The sequence below is a fragment of the Leptodactylus fuscus genome, chromosome 2 (assembly GCF_031893055.1).
Source record: "Leptodactylus fuscus isolate aLepFus1 chromosome 2, aLepFus1.hap2, whole genome shotgun sequence".
Taxonomy (NCBI): domain Eukaryota; kingdom Metazoa; phylum Chordata; class Amphibia; order Anura; family Leptodactylidae; genus Leptodactylus; species Leptodactylus fuscus.
Genome location: NC_134266.1, coordinates 2328833 through 2348795, shown reverse-complemented (window position 1 = coordinate 2348795; position 19963 = coordinate 2328833). Strand labels below are relative to the sequence as shown.

At 43.9% G+C, this 19963-nt stretch overlaps 1 protein-coding gene across 1 annotated transcript in view; it reads left to right on the top strand.

Moving 5' to 3' along the window:
* The first annotated feature begins 636 nt into the window (after positions 1 to 636).
* The window catches only part of LOC142194271 (beta-1,4-galactosyltransferase 3-like), a 39764-nt gene continuing 20437 nt past the window's right edge, over positions 637 to 19963 (top strand). Inside the window, exon 1 of the mRNA XM_075263294.1 lies at positions 637 to 716. The gene's annotated coding sequence lies outside the window, so the exon portion shown is untranslated. The remainder of the gene's footprint in view (positions 717 to 19963) is intronic.

The window sequence follows — 19963 nt, the reverse complement described above, 5'->3', positions numbered from 1 at the left end:
AAGACGGTTGCCTCACCTCGCCTCATTAGAGGTGCGGCTGGGCCTGCTCCTGCTCACAGCTGTTTGTGCTTCCCCTTCTGTGGAGGAGGCTGTGATTAGGGATCGGTAAGTGAGGCCGCGGGCCCGTGAACCCCACAAACACTGATATGAATGTAGTCCGGGGTGTTTTCAGGAGCCCATGTCTAAGGCTCAGCGTGGGGCCCAGCCATTCCTATGGGGATGTGTAGATGAGGCCCAGCCATTCCTATGGGGATGTGTAGATGAGGCCCAGCCATTCCTATGGGGATGTGTAGATGAGGCCCAGCCATTCCTATGGGGATGTGTAGATGAGGCCCAGCCATTCCTATGGGGATGTGTAGATGAGGCCCAGCCATTCCTATGGGGATGTGCACTGTGTGTCCGCCCTCACCTCCCTGTAATACTAAGCAGTGGCAGTGATAACATTCCTCTACAGACCTTTCACCCTGTACACGGCCCTGTCACCGTGACAACAGCCGCGCAGCGGCCTCACATCCCTTCTCCAGTAACCTTGCGGCCTGTCAGTCACGTGACGTCACCGCACGGCGGGCGGGGCCTGTTGCTGTGCTCACAGACACTCTCTCTCTCTCTCTCGGGTAACGTCTCCGGCCGCGCGCACGTACTGCTCGGCGGGAGCGCGCATGGTAACAGGTGACCGCGGCACCACAGGGGAGAGAGCGCGGGGACCGGAGCGGCAGGTAACGGAGAGCGGCTGTACAGTACCGGGGCCCTGTAGGACAGTGTCATGTATGGGGGGAGAGGTGCAGACTGGAAGCTGTATAATGTAATATGTGGGGCTGACTATAGCTATGTGCTGTGTATCATCATCCCCTAGTATATATACAGTATATAGATATATATATATATACACCCTGTACCTATATATACAGTATATAGATATATATACACCCTGTACCCATATATACAGTATATAGATATATATACACCCTGTACCTATATATACAGTATATAGATATATATACACCCTGTACCCATATATACAGTATATAGATATATATATACACCCTGTACCTATATATACAGTATATAGATATATATACACCCTGTACCTATATATACAGTATATAGATATATATACACCCTGTACCTATATATACAGTATATAGATATATATACACCCTGTACCCATATATACAGTATATAGATATATATACACCCTGTACCTATATATACAGTATATAGATATATATACACCCTGTACCCATATATACAGTATATAGATATATATATACACCCTGTACCTATATATACAGTATATAGATATATATACACCCTGTACCCATATATACAGTATATAGATATATATACACCCTGTACCCATATATACAGTATATAGATATATATACACCCTGTACCTATATATACAGTATATAGATATATATACACCCTGTACCTATATATACAGTATATAGATATATATACACCCTGTACCTATATATACAGTATATAGATATATATACACCCTGTACCTATATATACAGTATATAGATATATATACACCCTGTACCTATATATACAGTATATAGATATATATACACCCTGTACCTATATATACAGTATATAGATATATATACACCCTGTACCTATATATACAGTATATAGATATATATACACCCTGTACCTATATATACAGTATATAGATATATATACACCCTGTACCTATATATACAGTATATAGATATATATACACCCTGTACCTATATATACAGTATATAGATATATATACACCCTGTACCTATATATACAGTATATAGATATATATACACCCTGTACCTATATATACAGTATATAGATATATATACACCCTGTACCTATATATACAGTATATAGATATATATACACCCTGTACCTATATATACAGTATATAGATATATATACACCCTGTACCTATATATACAGTATATAGATATATATACACCCTGTACCTATATATACAGTATATAGATATATATACACCCTGTACCTATATATACAGTATATAGATATATATACACCCTGTACCTATATATACAGTATATAGATATATATACACCCTGTACCTATATATACAGTATATAGATATATATACACCCTGTACCTATATATACAGTATATAGATATATATACACCCTGTACCTATATATACAGTATATAGATATATATACACCCTGTACCTATATATACAGTATATAGATATATATACACCCTGTACCTATATATACAGTATATAGATATATATACACCCTGTACCTATATATACAGTATATAGATATATATACACCCTGTACCTATATATACAGTATATAGATATATATACACCCTGTACCTATATATACAGTATATAGATATATATACACCCTGTACCTATATATACAGTATATAGATATATATACACCCTGTACCTATATATACAGTATATAGATATATATACACCCTGTACCTATATATACAGTATATAGATATATATACACCCTGTACCTATATATACAGTATATAGATATATATACACCCTGTACCTATATATACAGTATATAGATATATATACACCCTGTACCTATATATACAGTATATAGATATATATACACCCTGTACCTATATATACAGTATATAGATATATATACACCCTGTACCTATATATACAGTATATAGATATATATACACCCTGTACCTATATATACAGTATATAGATATATATACACCCTGTACCTATATATACAGTATATAGATATATATACACCCTGTACCTATATATACAGTATATAGATATATATACACCCTGTACCTATATATACAGTATATAGATATATATACACCCTGTACCTATATATACAGTATATAGATATATATACACCCTGTACCTATATATACAGTATATAGATATATATACACCCTGTACCTATATATACAGTATATAGATATATATACACCCTGTACCTATATATACAGTATATAGATATATATACACCCTGTACCTATATATACAGTATATAGATATATATACACCCTGTACCTATATATACAGTATATAGATATATATACACCCTGTACCTATATATACAGTATATAGATATATATACACCCTGTACCTATATATACAGTATATAGATATATATACACCCTGTACCTATATATACAGTATATAGATATATATACACCCTGTACCTATATATACAGTATATAGATATATATACACCCTGTACCTATATATACAGTATATAGATATATATACACACCCTGTACCCATATATACAGTATATAGATATATATACACCCTGTACCCATATATACAGTATATAGATATATATACACCCTGTACCCATATATACAGTATATAGATATATACACCCTGTACCTATATATACAGTATATAGATATATATATACACCCTGTACCTATATATACAGTATATAGATATATATACACCCTGTACCTATATATACAGTATATAGATATATATACACCCTGTACCTATATATACAGTATATAGATATATATACACCCTGTACCTATATATACAGTATATAGATATATATACACCCTGTACCTATATATACAGTATATAGATATATATACACCCTGTACCTATATATACAGTATATAGATATATATACACCCTGTACCTATATATACAGTATATAGATATATATACACCCTGTACCTATATATACAGTATATAGATATATACACCCTGTACCTATATATACAGTATATAGATATATACACCCTGTACCTATATATACAGTATATAGATATATACACCCTGTACATACACCGCCTGGTATCCCATACATGTAGCAGAACTGAGTGTGTCACTGCTTACAGTTTATAAATAAAGTTGTAAGGGGTCTTCTGACCTTTACCCCCTCCCCAGGTCGTCTTTATTCGGGGTCCCCCCATACCTGACGGTCACTTCTTGCATTAACCCTTTATCATCGCGTTTCCAGACCCGTAACCTTATCAAGTTCATGTTTTCTTCGCCGTTGCCGGTTTGTTTTTTTGTGGCCGGACTTGGTTTTTTTATTACTTTGAATGACAGATTATTGTTTAGGTGGGAGGAATAAAATAATTTAATTTTTTTCACTGTTTTTGATCAAATAAACAATTTAACTTTAACCCTTTGTGACCAGAGAGGTCTTTTTTTTTTTTTTTTTTACATTATTGAAAAACGAGATTTTTTTTTTAAAAAAAAATGTAATTGCAGATTTTTCCATTTTTGTGGGATGTAAAAAAAAAAACCGAAACAGTTTCCACCATTTTTTTTTTCCTTTCCCTTTCTTCGCGGTGTACGGTTCAGTGAAGTGAAGGTTTATGTGTATTTTATTCGTCATTGCTATGGCGATGTTACCAATTCACTAAAAACTATATATATATATATATTTGTTCATTTATTAGTGAAATAAATCTATTTGTGGTTTTTCCAATCTTGGGGCTGTTCGGCACCGGTCCTGTTGTGGATTACTCGGACAGGCCAACTATTAGGGTGCAGGCGCCCGGTGCAGTGGAGCCGAGTGAGTTTTGGTTAAAGGGGTTGTCTTGGAATTGTAGCAGTAGAGTACTAGAGCGCACCCGCCTGTCCGCGGCGCTCTGATGTCGGACGTCACAGCCTCATGTGACTGCCGGAGAGGGATCGGTGATGTCACTCGTGTGTGTTACCGATCCCTTGCCGGGTTGGTTTCAGCAGTCGGAAGAGACTGAGGACTTCTGGCATCCAGGGAAGACTCGCTCGGTGGACAACAGAGCGCCGGGGACAGGGGAGCACGATTTATTATTTTATTTTACCCCTTTCTGGCCAAATCTTGGACACCCCTTTAAATAAATGTTTCCACCTGTAACGTTTTTCCACTGCAGTGTGAATGCCTCCTTACCCTATGGTTCGGACATGGACTAATACACAGACCTGGGGGTCTTTTTTTTGGGACCCCAACTAGCAAAGTAAAGCATTGCGGACCCGTGATCAGACCAGTGGTGTCTGTCAAACCCTTTAGATGCCGTGGTCGCTGTTCACTCTGGCATCTAAGGGGTTAAAAGAGAGGAATAAAGCTGGCGGCCCCGAGCGATCTTCTGGAGTGCGGCTGCAAAATGGCAGCACGTTAGAAGCCGCCTCCTAAAGAGCTGATGTAATGAAAGGGTTAATTCTTCATTGTGCTGAAGATCTCTGCGTACTGTCTTGTACTAATTCTCCTGCCAGCACCGGCCACTAGTGATGGAAATAAAACTGGGGGTGAGATAGAAAACTTACTGTTGGCTGCTGCGGCAGAATGTCAGTGTGTTGTCATCTGCTCCTCCTCTCCCCTCCATAGACTTCTATCAGTTGCAGCCTGTCTTCACTGTAGATGGATATGAGTATTTAGGAAGGAAAGAGGGGAGAAAAGTGACAAGTGGAGAAAGAAGCATTTATCTCTGCTAAGATCCATTACAAGTGTCTTCTGTTCACTGACTGTACGAAGTATGAGAATAAACCAAGAACCGCTCTGGTCGGCCCTCGTGTCAGTGAAGTCTCTTATCCTGATCATATATCCCAAGTCCAACTACATAATGGTAAACAGTCGTCTACACTCAGCAGAAGGAATTTTTACCCCCCCAGGTCGTGTTCAGAAAGATGGAAATTCACATCATTGTTCAAAGTCAGCTGAGGAGAACGTGAGCTGTATAGAGAAAAGATACACAGAATATACCAGAGAGACTTACACCGCAACTCCTCAAACTTCAGCACCTGTACTGACCCTGAGTTACATCCTGTATTATACTCCAGAGCAGCGCTCACTATTCTGCTGGTACAGTCACTGTGTACATACATTACATTACTTATCCTGTATTATACTCCAGAGCTGCACTCACTATTCTGCTGGTGCAGTCACTGTGTACATACATTACATTACTTATCCTGTATTATACTCCAGAGCAGCGCTCACTATTCTGCTGGTACAGTCACTGTGTACATACATTACATTACTTATCCTGTATTATACTCCAGAGCTATAACGTATGTACACAGTGACTGCACCAGCAGAATAGTGAGCGCAGCTCTGGAGTATAATACAGGATAAGTAATGTAATGTATGTACACAGTGACTGTACCAGCAGAATAGTGAGCGCAGCTCTGGAGTATAATACAGGATAAGTAATGTAATGTATGTACACAGTGACTACACCAGCAGAATAGTGAGTGCAGCTCTGGAGTATAATACAGGATAAGATAAGTAATGTATGCACACAGTGACTGCACCAGCACAATAGTGAGCGCAGCTCTGGAGTATAATACAGGATAAGTAATGTAATGTATGTACACAGTGACTGCACCAGCAGAATAGTGAGCGCAGCTCTGGGGTATAATGCAGGATAAGTAATGTAATGTATGTGCACAGTGACTGTACCAGCAGAATAGTGAGCGCAGCTCTGGAGTATAATACAGGATAAGTAATGTAATGTATGTACACGGTGACTGTACCAGCAGAATAGTGAGCGCAGCTCTGGAGTATAATACAGGATAAGTAATGTAATGTATGTACACAGTGACTGCACCAGCAGAATAGTGAGCGCAGCTCTGGAGTATAATACAGGATAAGTAATGTAATGTATGTACACAGTGACTGCACCAGCAGAATAGTGAGCGCAGCTCTGGAGTATAATACAGGATAAGTAATGTAATGTATGTACACAGTGACTGCACCAGCAGAATAGTGAGCGCAGCTCTGGAGTATAATACAGGATAAGTAATGTAATGTATGCACACAGTGACTGCACCAGCACAATAGTGAGCGCAGCTCTGGAGTATAATACAGGATAAGTAATGTAATGTATGTACACAGTGACTGTACCAGCAGAATAGTGAGCGCAGCTCTGGAGTATAATACAGGATAAGTAATGTATGTACACAGTGACTGCACCAGCACAATAGTGAGCGCAGCTCTGGAGTATAATACAGGATAAGATAAGTAATGTATGTACACAGTGACTGTACCAGCAGAATAGTGAGCGCAGCTCTGGAGTATAATACAGGATAAGTAATGTATGTACACAGTGACTGTACCAGCAGAATAGTGAGCGCAGCTCTGGAGTATAATACAGGATAAGTAATGTAATGTATGTACACAGTGACTGCACCAGCACAATAGTGAGCGCAGCTCTGGAGTATAATACAGGATAAGTAATGTAATGTATGCACACAGTGACTGCACCAGCACAATAGTGAGCGCAGCTCTGGAGTATAATACAGGATAAGTAATGTAATGTATGTACACAGTGACTGTACCAGCAGAATAGTGAGCGCAGCTCTGGAGTATAATACAGGATAAGTAATGTAATGTATGTACACAGTGACTGCACCAGCAGAATAGTGAGCGCAGCTCTGGAGTATAATACAGGATAAGTAATGTAATGTATGTACACAGTGACTGCACCAGCAGAATAGTGAGCACAGCTCTGGAGTATAATACAGGATAAGTAATGTAATGTATGTATATAGTGACTGCACCAGCAGAATAGTGAGCGCAGCTCTGGAGTATAATACAGGATAAGTAATGTAATGTATGTACACAGTGACTGTACCAGCAGAATAGTGAGCGCAGCTCTGGAGTATAATACAGGGTAAGTAATGTAATGTATGTACACAGTGACTGTACCAGCAGAATAGTGAGCGCAGCTCTGGAGTATAATACAGGATAAGTAATGTAATGTATGTACACAGTGACTGTACCAGCAGAATAGTGAGCGCAGCTCTGGAGTATAATACAGGATAAGTAATGTAATGTATGCACACAGTGACTGCACCAGCACAATAGTGAGCGCAGCTCTGGAGTATAATACAGGATAAGTAATGTAATGTATGTACACAGTGACTGTACCAGCAGAATAGTGAGCGCAGCTCTGGAGTATAATACAGGATAAGTAATGTAATGTATGTACACAGTGACTGCACCAGCAGAATAGTGAGCGCAGCTCTGGAGTATAATACAGGATAAGTAATGTAATGTATGTACACAGTGACTGTACCAGCAGAATAGTGAGCGCAGCTCTGGAGTATAATACAGGATAAGTAATGTAATGTATGTATATAGTGACTGCACCAGCAGAATAGTGAGCGCAGCTCTGGAGTATAATACAGGATAAGTAATGTAATGTATGTACACAGTGACTGTACCAGCAGAATAGTGAGCGCAGCTCTGGAGTATAATACAGGGTAAGTAATGTAATGTATGTACACAGTGACTGTACCAGCAGAATAGTGAGCGCAGCTCTGGAGTATAATACAGGATAAGTAATGTAATGTATGTACACAGTGACTGTACCAGCAGAATAGTGAGCGCAGCTCTGGAGTATAATACAGGGTAAGTAATGTAATGTATGTACACAGTGACTGTACCAGCAGAATAGTGAGCGCAGCTCTGGAGTATAATACAGGATAAGTAATGTAATGTATGTACACAGTGACTGCACCAGCAGAATAGTGAGCGCAGCTCTGGAGTATAATACAGGATAAGTAATGTAATGTATGTACACAGTGACTGCACCAGCACAATAGTGAGCGCAGCTCTGGAGTATAATACAGGATAAGTAATGTAATGTATGTACACAGTGACTGCACCAGCACAATAGTGAGCGCAGCTCTGGAGTATAATACAGGATAAGTAATGTAATGTATGCACACAGTGCCTGCACCAGCAGAATGGTGAGCGCAGCTCTGGAGTATAATACAGGATAAGTAATGTAATGTATGTACACAGTGACTGCACCAACACAATAGTGAGCGCAGCTCTGGAGTATAATACAGGATAAGTAATGTAATGTATGTACACAGTGACTGCACCAACACAATAGTGAGCGCAGCTCTGGAGTATAATACAGGATAAGTAATGTATGCACGCAGTGACTGCACCAGCACAATAGTGAGCGCAGCTCTGGAGTATAATATAGGATAAGTAATGTAATGTATGTACACAGTGACTGCACCAGCACAATAGTGAGCGCAGCTCTGGAGTATAATACAGGATAAGTAATGTAATGTCTGTACACAGTGACTGCACCAGCGCAATAGTGAGCGCAGCTCTGGAGTATAATACAGGATAAGTAATGTAATGTATGTACACAGTGACTGTACCAGCAGAATAGTGAGCGCAGCTCTGGAGTATAATACAGGATAAGTAATGTAATGTATGTACACAGTGACTGCACCAGCAGAATAGTGAGCGCAGCTCTGGAGTATAATACAGGATAAGCAATGTAATGTATGTACACAGTGACTGTACCAGCAGAATAGTGAGCGCAGCTCTGGAGTATAATACAGGATAAGTAATGTAATGTATGTACACAGTGACTGTACCAGCAGAATAGTGAGCGCAGCTCTGGAGTATAATACAGGATAAGTAATGTAATGTATGTACACAGTGACTGTACCAGCAGAATAGTGAGCGCAGCTCTGGAGTATAATACAGGGTAAGTAATGTATGTACACAGTGACTGTACCAGCAGAATAGTGAGCGCAGCTCTGGAGTATAATACAGGATAAGTAATGTAATGTATGTACACAGTGACTGTACCAGCAGAATAGTGAGCGCAGCTCTGGAGTATAATACAGGATAAGTAATGTAATGTATGTACACAGTGACTGTACCAGCAGAATAGTGAGCGCAGCTCTGGAGTATAATACAGGATAAGTAATGTATGTACACAGTGACTGTACCAGCAGAATAGTGAGCGCAGCTATGGAGTATAATACAGGATAAGTAATGTAATGTATGTACACAGTGACTGCACCAGCAGAATAGTGAGCGCAGCTCTGGAGTATAATACAGGATAAGTAATGTAATGTATGTACACAGTGACTGTACCAGCAGAATAGTGAGCGCAGCTCTGGAGTATAATACAGGATAAGTAATGTAATGTATGTACACAGTGACTGTACCAGCAGAATAGTGAGCGCAGCTCTGGAGTATAATACAGGATAAGTAATGTAATGTATGTACACAGTGACTGCACCAGCAGAATAGTGAGCGCAGCTCTGGAGTATAATACAGGATAAGTGATGTAATGTATGTACACAGTGACTGCACCAGCAGAATAGTGAGCGCAGCTCTGGAGTATAATACAGGATAAGTAATGTAATGTATGTACACAGTGACTGCACCAGCAGAATAGTGAGCGCAGCTCTGGAGTATAATACAGGATAAGTAATGTACTGTATGTACACAGTGACTGTACCAGCAGAATAGTGAGCGCAGCTCTGGAGAATAATACAGGATAAGTAATGTAATGTATGTACACAGTGACTGCACCAGCAGAATAGTGAGCGCAGCTCTGGAGTATAATACAGGATAAGTGATGTAATGTATGTACACAGTGACTGCACCAGCAGAATAGTGAGCGCAGCTCTGGAGTATAATACAGGATAAGTAATGTAATGTATGTACACAGTGACTGCACCAGCAGAATAGTGAGCGCAGCTCTGGAGTATAATACAGGATAAGTAATGTACTGTATGTACACAGTGACTGTACCAGCAGAATAGTGAGCGCAGCTCTGGAGTATAATACAGGATAAGTGATGTAATGTATGTACACAGTGACTGCACCAGCAGAATAGTGAGCGCAGCTCTGGAGTATAATACAGGATAAGTAATGTAATGTATGTACACAGTGACTGCACCAGCAGAATAGTGAGCGCAGCTCTGGAGTATAATACAGGATAAGTAATGTAATGTATGTACACAGTGACTGCACCAGCAGAATAGTGAGCGCAGCTCTGGAGTATAATACAGGATGTAGCTCTGGATCAGTACAGGATATGTCTTGGTGCGGTATGTTTTTGTCAGTGAGTGTACATATAAACCACTGTCAGGACTTGTAGTTCTGGTTCTTGGAGTCAGTTTTGGGATTTTTCATCCTTCCAGCAGGTCCTAGGTACCAGGTAGTGGATTTAAAGGGCCGGATCTGTTTATGTATTTTATTTTTTTATCATCAAGGAAACTTCCCATAACGAAGGACCGTTAATAATTCCTAATATTTCATTTTGTTATTGACCCCTGAGAGTATCGGCTGTATTTTTGGTGTTAGTATGCCGCACATTGCCACGTTGTAGTATCTGTATATTATATGTCTGATCGGTGCTGTTGTTAAGCAGTGTTCACATTACCATGGCTATCATTGTCAGTCCGTTATAAGCCCGTTGCCCACAGACTTTAATGTTATAAATACGACAGACACTCGCCGTCCATCAGGAATCCGTTTTTTCAGACGGACGCACAAGTCCTGCAAGTCGGATTCAGTTCGGTTCAGCTCATGTCCGTATAATCTTGTAATGGACAATGGCTATGGACCCTGCTGGTCACCAACGGTAGTGCAAGCGCCCCTTAAGACTGTAGCCTATGTATAAACATAGACACTCCCTTTAAGGATTATATTCCAGTTCTGTAACTTGTTATGAAACTCCCAGTGTGTGAGACAGCTGCAGGTATATAGAGGAGGCTTTCTATTCCCCTGGCAGTCGTGTAGGGCCGGGAGCACTTGGCCTAATTCCAGGATCCTGTGCCCATGTTATTAATAAATATCAGACCTAGGCCGCCCTGTCACTACAACTCCCAGCATGCACCTGGATCGTGCTCAGGTTCTTTGTCCTCTGGATCCAGGAAGGAAGTTGTTCTTCTTTACTCAGTGGCGCCACCTTCTGTCTGCAATATAAGACGGGTGCACTTTAAATGGCCGTACCCGGTGGAGTTCAATAGTGTATACCGATCTTATGTACGGGTGTATATATAGTGTATTATTAGCGTAGTATTCACCTGTATAGGAGAAGACATCACAGCGCCCTCTGTCTGCATTGTCTGGAGCTGAACTTGGCAGCCATAGTGACCTACAGATATACTGGAGCATTATCAAGCCAAACTGCAGTGTAAAGCATGGAGGACGGGCCCAGAAACAGCTCAGGCCCCGATAACATAGGACATAGATTTCAGATGATCTCAGACTCTACTAGTCAATGTGGCTACCATAGATTTACTGATCATGTGTCTTAGGGGAGCAGAGCGGCAGTGTAAAGTCAGGGGGACCTGCTAAGACAGAGGGTGGAGTTCAGACTACCTCCAATTACTCGCTGGTGACCATGGATGTCCCCAGAATTGGCGGCTTCACGACCTGACAAGGAGATCCAGGGCGATGACACCCGGAAACCAGAACTTCACATGTTCTGACACTCGGCCTCTTCCTCTTTGCACATTCCTTTCAGAGGGAGGCGCTGTAAACCACAGAGCTTAACCCTGCGAGGAACTCCGACCTGTAGAATGCCAGGCCATAACGGTGCAGGAAGTGGCCACTAAGGGGTTAAAGCATCCTGCGTTCATGAGTGCACGGTATAACGTATTGCGTCACTTCTCTCGTACCGCTCTAAGTGTGATTGTGATTTATACTCCAGTCACACCCAGAGCTGCATTCAGAATTGCATTGGCTTATGTCATATATGACGTTCTAATGTCTCTGCTTGTTCTCAGCGAATAAGAATCCTCTCGGTGACATTCAGAGGCATTGACCCTGTCCGTCGCTAGTCCTGCTCGCAGCTGGAGGTTCGTTACCATTGTTAGACAATGCTCTGTGAGCTAAACGGCCTGAACGCCAAACTGATACATTGTTATCTGTCTTTTCTTATGGGAACTTTCTGTTTTTGGTCAGCTGCAGAGCTTGGACTCCGGACTGATACATTGTAGCAAATCAGCAGAGAGATCCGCTAGTCATGGGCAAAACTCCCAAGATTCGTTTCGGAAATATCTGTGAGACTTTCCTGATGTAAATTGTATTAATATACCCCGAGGTTTCCACAGACCTCCAGGTATAGCAGGCGGAGTCCTGGGAAGGCAGGAACATCCTAAACACTGGTACTCCCCTCTCCTGGGCATCCAGTGTCCATCCTCCGGCCGGTGACTGGGTTACGTGGTGCACACAGATGTCATGAAACTTTGCCCCAGTGTCATGTCCATCCCTCCCATGTGACCCCAGGGTGTGCGCGACATTAGAGAGGAGGCCCCAGAGCCCTTGGGTGATGACTGGACTCCCAGAAGACATGATAGGTGAGTAACCAACCACAAAAATCTCAGGTTTGACCAAACCAAACCATGACCCGCTCGCTCATCTCTACTGCTGATGTGTGACGCTCACAGAGCATTGTCTAGACAGGATACAATAAGATACTTCATTGATCCCTACTGGTCAGTACATAGAAGGGCGCAGGTACAGTCCGGGATAAGTCAGTATGTGGTTCGGAGGGTATCATTATACTCCCCAATACTCCCCCCGCCACCCACCAATACTACATTTGGAATGAATTAGATTCTTGGGCTTCACAGCTGGACAATCCTCTCCCTGAGCTTACTCTGTTGACGCCCCATGTTTGCTCTAGAGGGTGGAGCGGGTGACCTAGGATGAGTCTGAATTTCGTCCGGGTCGTAGGACAGCGAGCGAATGGCACAGAACAGTCTCCGGGTGCCATCTCCTTCTACAACTCTCTGCACTTAGACGCCGCTCTGTTCTCCATGAATATTCCTAAGTATTTCTAGGACAAGACTCTCACAACGTCTTGTCCCCGATGTCTAGATGCTTACTAGCCAAGGTCAAGAGCCACAAGGAGAACTCCACGAGGAAAACTGCTCAACCCTCTCTGTACTCCTTATCACCACCATCTGTGATGCAGCCGAACACTACAGAGTCATCGGAAAACAACCCGAAAAGAAGACCTGGAGTCGGATGTAAAGAGGAACGGGGGTAAGAAGCTATCCTGGGGTGCACCAATATTATTCACCAGCTGATCCGAGGAGCACTGACCTAACCTGACCCCTGTAGTCTATCTGTCATCCAGGTCACCACCAAACCGCACGCGGGTTTCATAAAGCGTTGGGGTTTGTGGTTGACTATTAAAATTGGGAGACATCCGCGTGATCTACCCCAACACATGGGCGGTCCTGGTGGAAAGCGCCTTCAGATATTTGGGCGTATGGACATGGAATATCATAGCCTGGCAGCTCAATATCCTAGAGGGGCTCCTCGGGGTACACTATGGCTCAGCAGTTTTTGGGTAACAAGTCATTTTTATCATACGCCCGTTGTATCTCTTCCTGAAGGAAGTGAAAGTAAGACAACTTAAGAGCATGAAGAGGTTCCAAGGAATTAACAATCCAAATTTCCAGGAAGGGAGGAGGGGTCTTCCCCATTTAGTAAGTGGTATAGACCAGGGCCCTACTATGCAGGAGACCCAATGTTTCCAGATTTGGGGGACAGATCTTATGGTTACAGATGAACCCACAGCACATGAACTTTTCTGAGGGGGGAAGGACCCGAGTCCCTCGAGTAGTCTCATCTATCACCAAATCTGGACTTGAGATTTTATCCACAAAGAGTTTCCCAACGTGAGGAGGATTTAGGTCCAGCCCGGGGTCGGACAGCCGAGGGAAACGCAATGTAAATTGTAACCGGACGGGCCCTGATGGGGACGAGGACAAGAGCGGATCACTTATAGACTGGAGCCCCAGAAGCGGATTCACTGCATTGTCTGTGGAATTGTAGGGTACGAAGGAGATTTTGGAGGAAAGTTCAGGCCACAAAAAAATCGGATGCCATGTTTGGATTTGTACCCGGCCCTGTTACTAGAAGAGATACCTGAGGGATTCCGTATAGACGGGCGACGAGGAAAGACTCGCACTTACAGATTCTTCGTACTATGAGAAACTTTATTCGGGCGTCTCCTTATAATGACAGACTGGAGCCTGAAACAACATCTGGCTGAGAATGAGCTTGTTGTTATCTCAGAAGAACGCGCATCGGATCCTTAGAGAGGGAGAGCCCAGTATGTGGGTCGGGGGTTTCCTCGCAGCGATGTCTTGTGGCTTTTCTTCACCTTTGTATCCTGTGAGATCAGCACAAGATTCTCTTACAGGAGCGAGGCCTTGTACATACGTGAGACTCACTGATGGTTGGACCCTGTATGTCGTCTTACAAAAAACCCTTTATAAAAGTGGCTGATCACATCCCCCACCATGATACCATAGGGGAACAGTCAAGGGCGAGGGGGGAGTGTTGGTCACAAAATCTTCAAGGGCCTTCATAACCTACGAGGTAAACGCAAGTGTTCAATACTTACCGCTGGCTCTAATCTTCTTGACGACTCCCATAGAGTTGGAACCTTCCCCGTCCTTAAAGGGGTTGTCCTATTATGGACACTATATGGCCTCCTTGTGACCGATGTCCCCACAGCCCCATAGAAGTGAATAGAGAGCCGGTCACGCAATAGCACTGGTGCTCCATTCACAAGGGGGAGTTTCAGTCCGCCATCTTCCTTATCCTTGGGGGACCCGGTGGCAATCGTGTCACAGGGTGAGCACTCGCTTTGATACAATTGTCTCCGCTGAGAGCAGGACTAGCTATGTATGAGTTTGTTACAATGTATCAGTGTGGAGTCCGGGCAGCGGAGCTCACAGAGCATTGTCTAGACTGGCTGCCATGGTCTGGTCTTCTCATCAAGAGCAGGACTGGCTATATACAGGACTGGCTATATACAGGACTGACTATATACAGGACTGACTATATACAGGACTGACTACAGGACTGACTATATGCAGGACTCGCTATATACAGGACTGACTGTATACAGGACTGACTATATACAGGACTGGCTATATACAGGACTGGCTATATACAGGACTGACTATATACAGGACTGACTATATACAGGACTGACTATATACAGGACTGGCTATATACAGGACTGGCTATATACAGGACTGGCTATATACAGGACTGGCTATATACAGGACTGGCTATATACAGGACTGACTACATGCAGGACTCGCTATATACAGGACTGACTATATACAGGACTGGCTATATACAGGACTGACTATATACAGGACTGGCTATATACAGGACTGGCTATATACAGGACTCCCTATATACAGGACTGACTATATACAGGACTGACTATATACAGGTCTCACTATATACAGGACTGACTATATACAGGTCTCACTATATACAGGACTGACTATATACAGGACTGACTATATACAGGTCTCACTATATACAGGACTGACTATATACAGGACTGGCTATATACAGGACTGGCTATATACAGGACTGGCTATATACAGGTCTCACTATATACAGGACTGACTATATACAGGTCTCACTATATACAGGACTGACTATATACAGGTCTCACTATATACAGGTCTCACTATATACAGGACTCGCTATATACAGGACTCAGGACTCACTATACAGGAGTCGCTATATACAGGACTCGCTATATACAGCACTCACTATACAGGACTCGCTATATACAGGGTCACTAGAATGTTCTCAGTCACTGACATCAAGCGGAGATCTGAGAAATATAGAATAGAAACATCAGGAATATTAGAAAGTCATGAAATGTTGTATTATACCGAGGTAATGTTATATAGAAGCCGAAGCCCAATTCCAGTCATTAGAATAGTGACTGCAGCTCTGGGTGTGACTGGAGTATACTGTGACTATGTGCACGCTCTGTGCAGCTCTGGGTGTGACTGGAGTATACTGTGACTATGTGCACGCTGTCTGCAGCTCTGGGTGTGACTGGAGTATACTGTGACTATGCACGCTGTCTGCAGCTCTGGGTGTGACTGGAGTATACTGTGACTATGTACACTGTCTGCAGCTCTGGGTGTGACTGGAGTATACTGTGACTATGTGCACGCTCTGTGCAGCTCTGGGTGTGACTGGAGTATACTGTGACTATGTGCACGCTGTCTGCAGCTCTGGGTGTGACTGGAGTATACTGTGACTATGCACGCTGTCTGCAGCTCTGGGTGTGACTGGAGTATACTGTGACTATGTGCACGCTGTCTGCAGCTCTGGGTGTGACTGGAGTATACTGTGACTATGTGCACGCTGTCTGCAGCTCTGGGTGTGACTGGAGTATACTGTGACTATGCACGCTGTCTGCAGCTCTGGGTGTGACTGGAGTATACTGTGACTATGTGCACGCTGTCTGCAGCTCTGGGTGTGACTGGAGTATACTGTGACTATGTGCACGCTGTCTGCAGCTCTGGGTGTGACTGGAGTATACTGTGACTATGCACGCTGTCTGCAGCTCTGGGTGTGACTGGAGTATACTGTGACTATGTGCACGCTGTCTGCAGCTCTGGGTGTGACTGGAGTATACTGTGACTATGTGCACGCTGTCTGCAGCTCTGGGTGTGACTGGAGTATACTGTGACTATGCACGCTGTCTGCAGCTCTGGGTGTGACTGGAGTATACTGTGACTATGTGCACGCTGTCTGCAGCTCTGGGTGTGACTGGAGTATACTGTGACTATGTGCACGCTGTCTGCAGCTCTGGGTGTGACTGGAGTATACTGTGACTGTGCACGCTGTCTGCAGCTTTAGGTGTGACTGGAGTATACTGTGACTATGTGCACGCTGTCTGCAGCTTTAGGTGTGACTGTAGTATACTGTGACTATGTACACGCTGTCTGCAGCTCTGGGTGTGACTGGAGTATATTGTGACTATGTGCATGCTGTCTGCAGCTCTGGGTGTGACTGGAGTATACTGTGACTATGTGCACGCTGTCTGCAGCTTTAGGTGTGACTGGAGTATACTGTGACTATGTGCACACTGTCTGCAGCTCTGGGTGTGACTGGAGTATACTGTGACTATGCACACTGTCTGCAGCTCTGGGTGTGACTGGAGTATACTGTGACTGTGTGCACGCTGTCTGCAGCTCTGGGTGTGACTGGAGTATACTGTGACTATGTGCACGCTCTCTGCAGCTCTGGGTGTGACTGGAGTATACTGTGACTATGTGCACGCTGTCTGCAGCTCTGGGTGTGACTGGAGTATACTGTGACTATGTGCACGCTGTCTGCAGCTCTGGGTGTGACTGGAGTATACTGTGACTGTGCACGCTCTCTGCAGCTCTGGGTGTGACTGGAGTATACTGTGACTATGTGCACGCTCTCTGCAGCTCTGGGTGTGACTGGAGTATACTGTGACTATGTGCACGCTCTCTGCAGCTCTGGGTGTGACTGGAGTATACTGTGACTATGTGCACGCTGTCTGCAGCTCTGGGTGTGACTGGAGTATACTGTGACTGTGCATGCTGTCTGCAGCTCTGGGTGTGACTGGAGTATACTGTGACTGTGCACGCTGTCTGCAGCTCTGGGTGTGACTGGAGTATACTGTGACTATGTGCACGCTCTCTGCAGCTCTGGGTGTGACTGGAGTATACTGTGACTATGTGCACGCTCTGTGCAGCTCTGGGTGTGACTGGAGTATACTGTGACTATGTGCACGCTCTCTGCAGCTCTGGGTGTGACTGGAGTATACTGTGACTATGTGCACGCTGTCTGCAGCTCTGGGTGTGACTGGAGTATACTGTGACAGTGCACGCTCTCTGCAGCTCTGGGTGTGACTGGAGTATACTGTGACTATGCACGCTGTCTGCAGCTCTGGGTGTGACTGGAGTATACTGTGACTATGTGCACGCTCTCTGCAGCTCTGGGTGTGACTGGAGTATACTGTGACTGTGCACACGGTCTGCAGCTCTGGGTGTGACTGGAGTATACTGTGACTATGTGCACGCTGTCTGCAGCTCTGGGTGTGACTGGAGTATACTGTGACTATGTGCACGCTGTCTGCAGCTCTGGGTGTGACTGGAGTATACTGTGACTATGCACGCTCTCTGCAGCTCTGGGTGTGACTGGAGTATACTGTGACTATGTGCACGCTCTCTGCAGCTCTGGGTGTGACTGGAGTATACTGTGACTATGTGCACGCTCTCTGCAGCTCTGGGTGTGACTGGAGTATACTGTGACTATGTGCACGCTCTCTGCAGCTCTGGGTGTGACTGGAGTATACTGTGACTGTGCACGCTGTCTGCAGCTCTGGGTGTGACTGTAGTATACTGTGACTATGTGCACGCTGTCTGCAGCTCTGGGTGTGACTGGAGTATACTGTGACTATGTGCACGCTGTCTGCAGCTCTGGGTGTGACTGGAGTATACTGTGACTGTGCACACTGTCTGCAGCTCTGGGTGTGACTGTAGTATACTGTGACTATGTACACTGTCTGCAGCTCTGGGTGTGACTGGAGTATACTGTGACTATGTGCACGCTGTCTGCAGCTCTGGGTGTGACTGGAGTATACTGTGACTGTGTGCACGCTGTCTGCAGCTCTGGGTGTGACTGGAGTATACGGTGACTATGTGCACTGTCTGCAGCTCTGGGTGTGACTGGAGTATACTGTGACTATGTGCACGCTGTCTGCAGCTCTGGGTGTGACTGGAGTATACTGTGACTATGTGCACGCTCTCTGCAGCTCTGGGTGTGACTGGAGTATACTGTGACTATGTGCACGCTCTCTGCAGCTCTGGGTGTGACTGGAGTATACTGTGACTATGTGCACGCTGTCTGCAGCTCTGGGTGTGACTGGAGTATACTGTGACTATGTACACGCTCTCTGCAGCTCTGGGTGTGATTGGAGTATACTGTGACTATGTGCACACTGTCTGCAGCTCTGGGTGTGACTGGAGTATACTGTGACTATGTGCACGCTCTCTGCAGCTCTGGGTGTGACTGGAGTATACTGTGACTATGTGCACGCTGTCTGCAGCTCTGGGTGTGACTGGAGTATACTGTGACTATGTGCACGCTGTCTGCAGCTCTGGGTGTGACTGGAGTATACTGTGACTATGTGCACGCTGTCTGCAGCTCTGGGTGTGACTGGAGTATACTGTGACTGTGCACGCTGTCTGCAGCTCTGGGTGTGACTGGAGTATACTGTGACTGTGCACGCTGTCTGCAGCTCTGGGTGTGACTGGAGTATACTGTGACTATGTGCACGCTGTCTGCAGCTCTGGGTGTGACTGGAGTATACTGTGACTATGTGCACGCTCTCTGCAGCTCTGGGTGTGACTGGAGTATACTGTGACTAT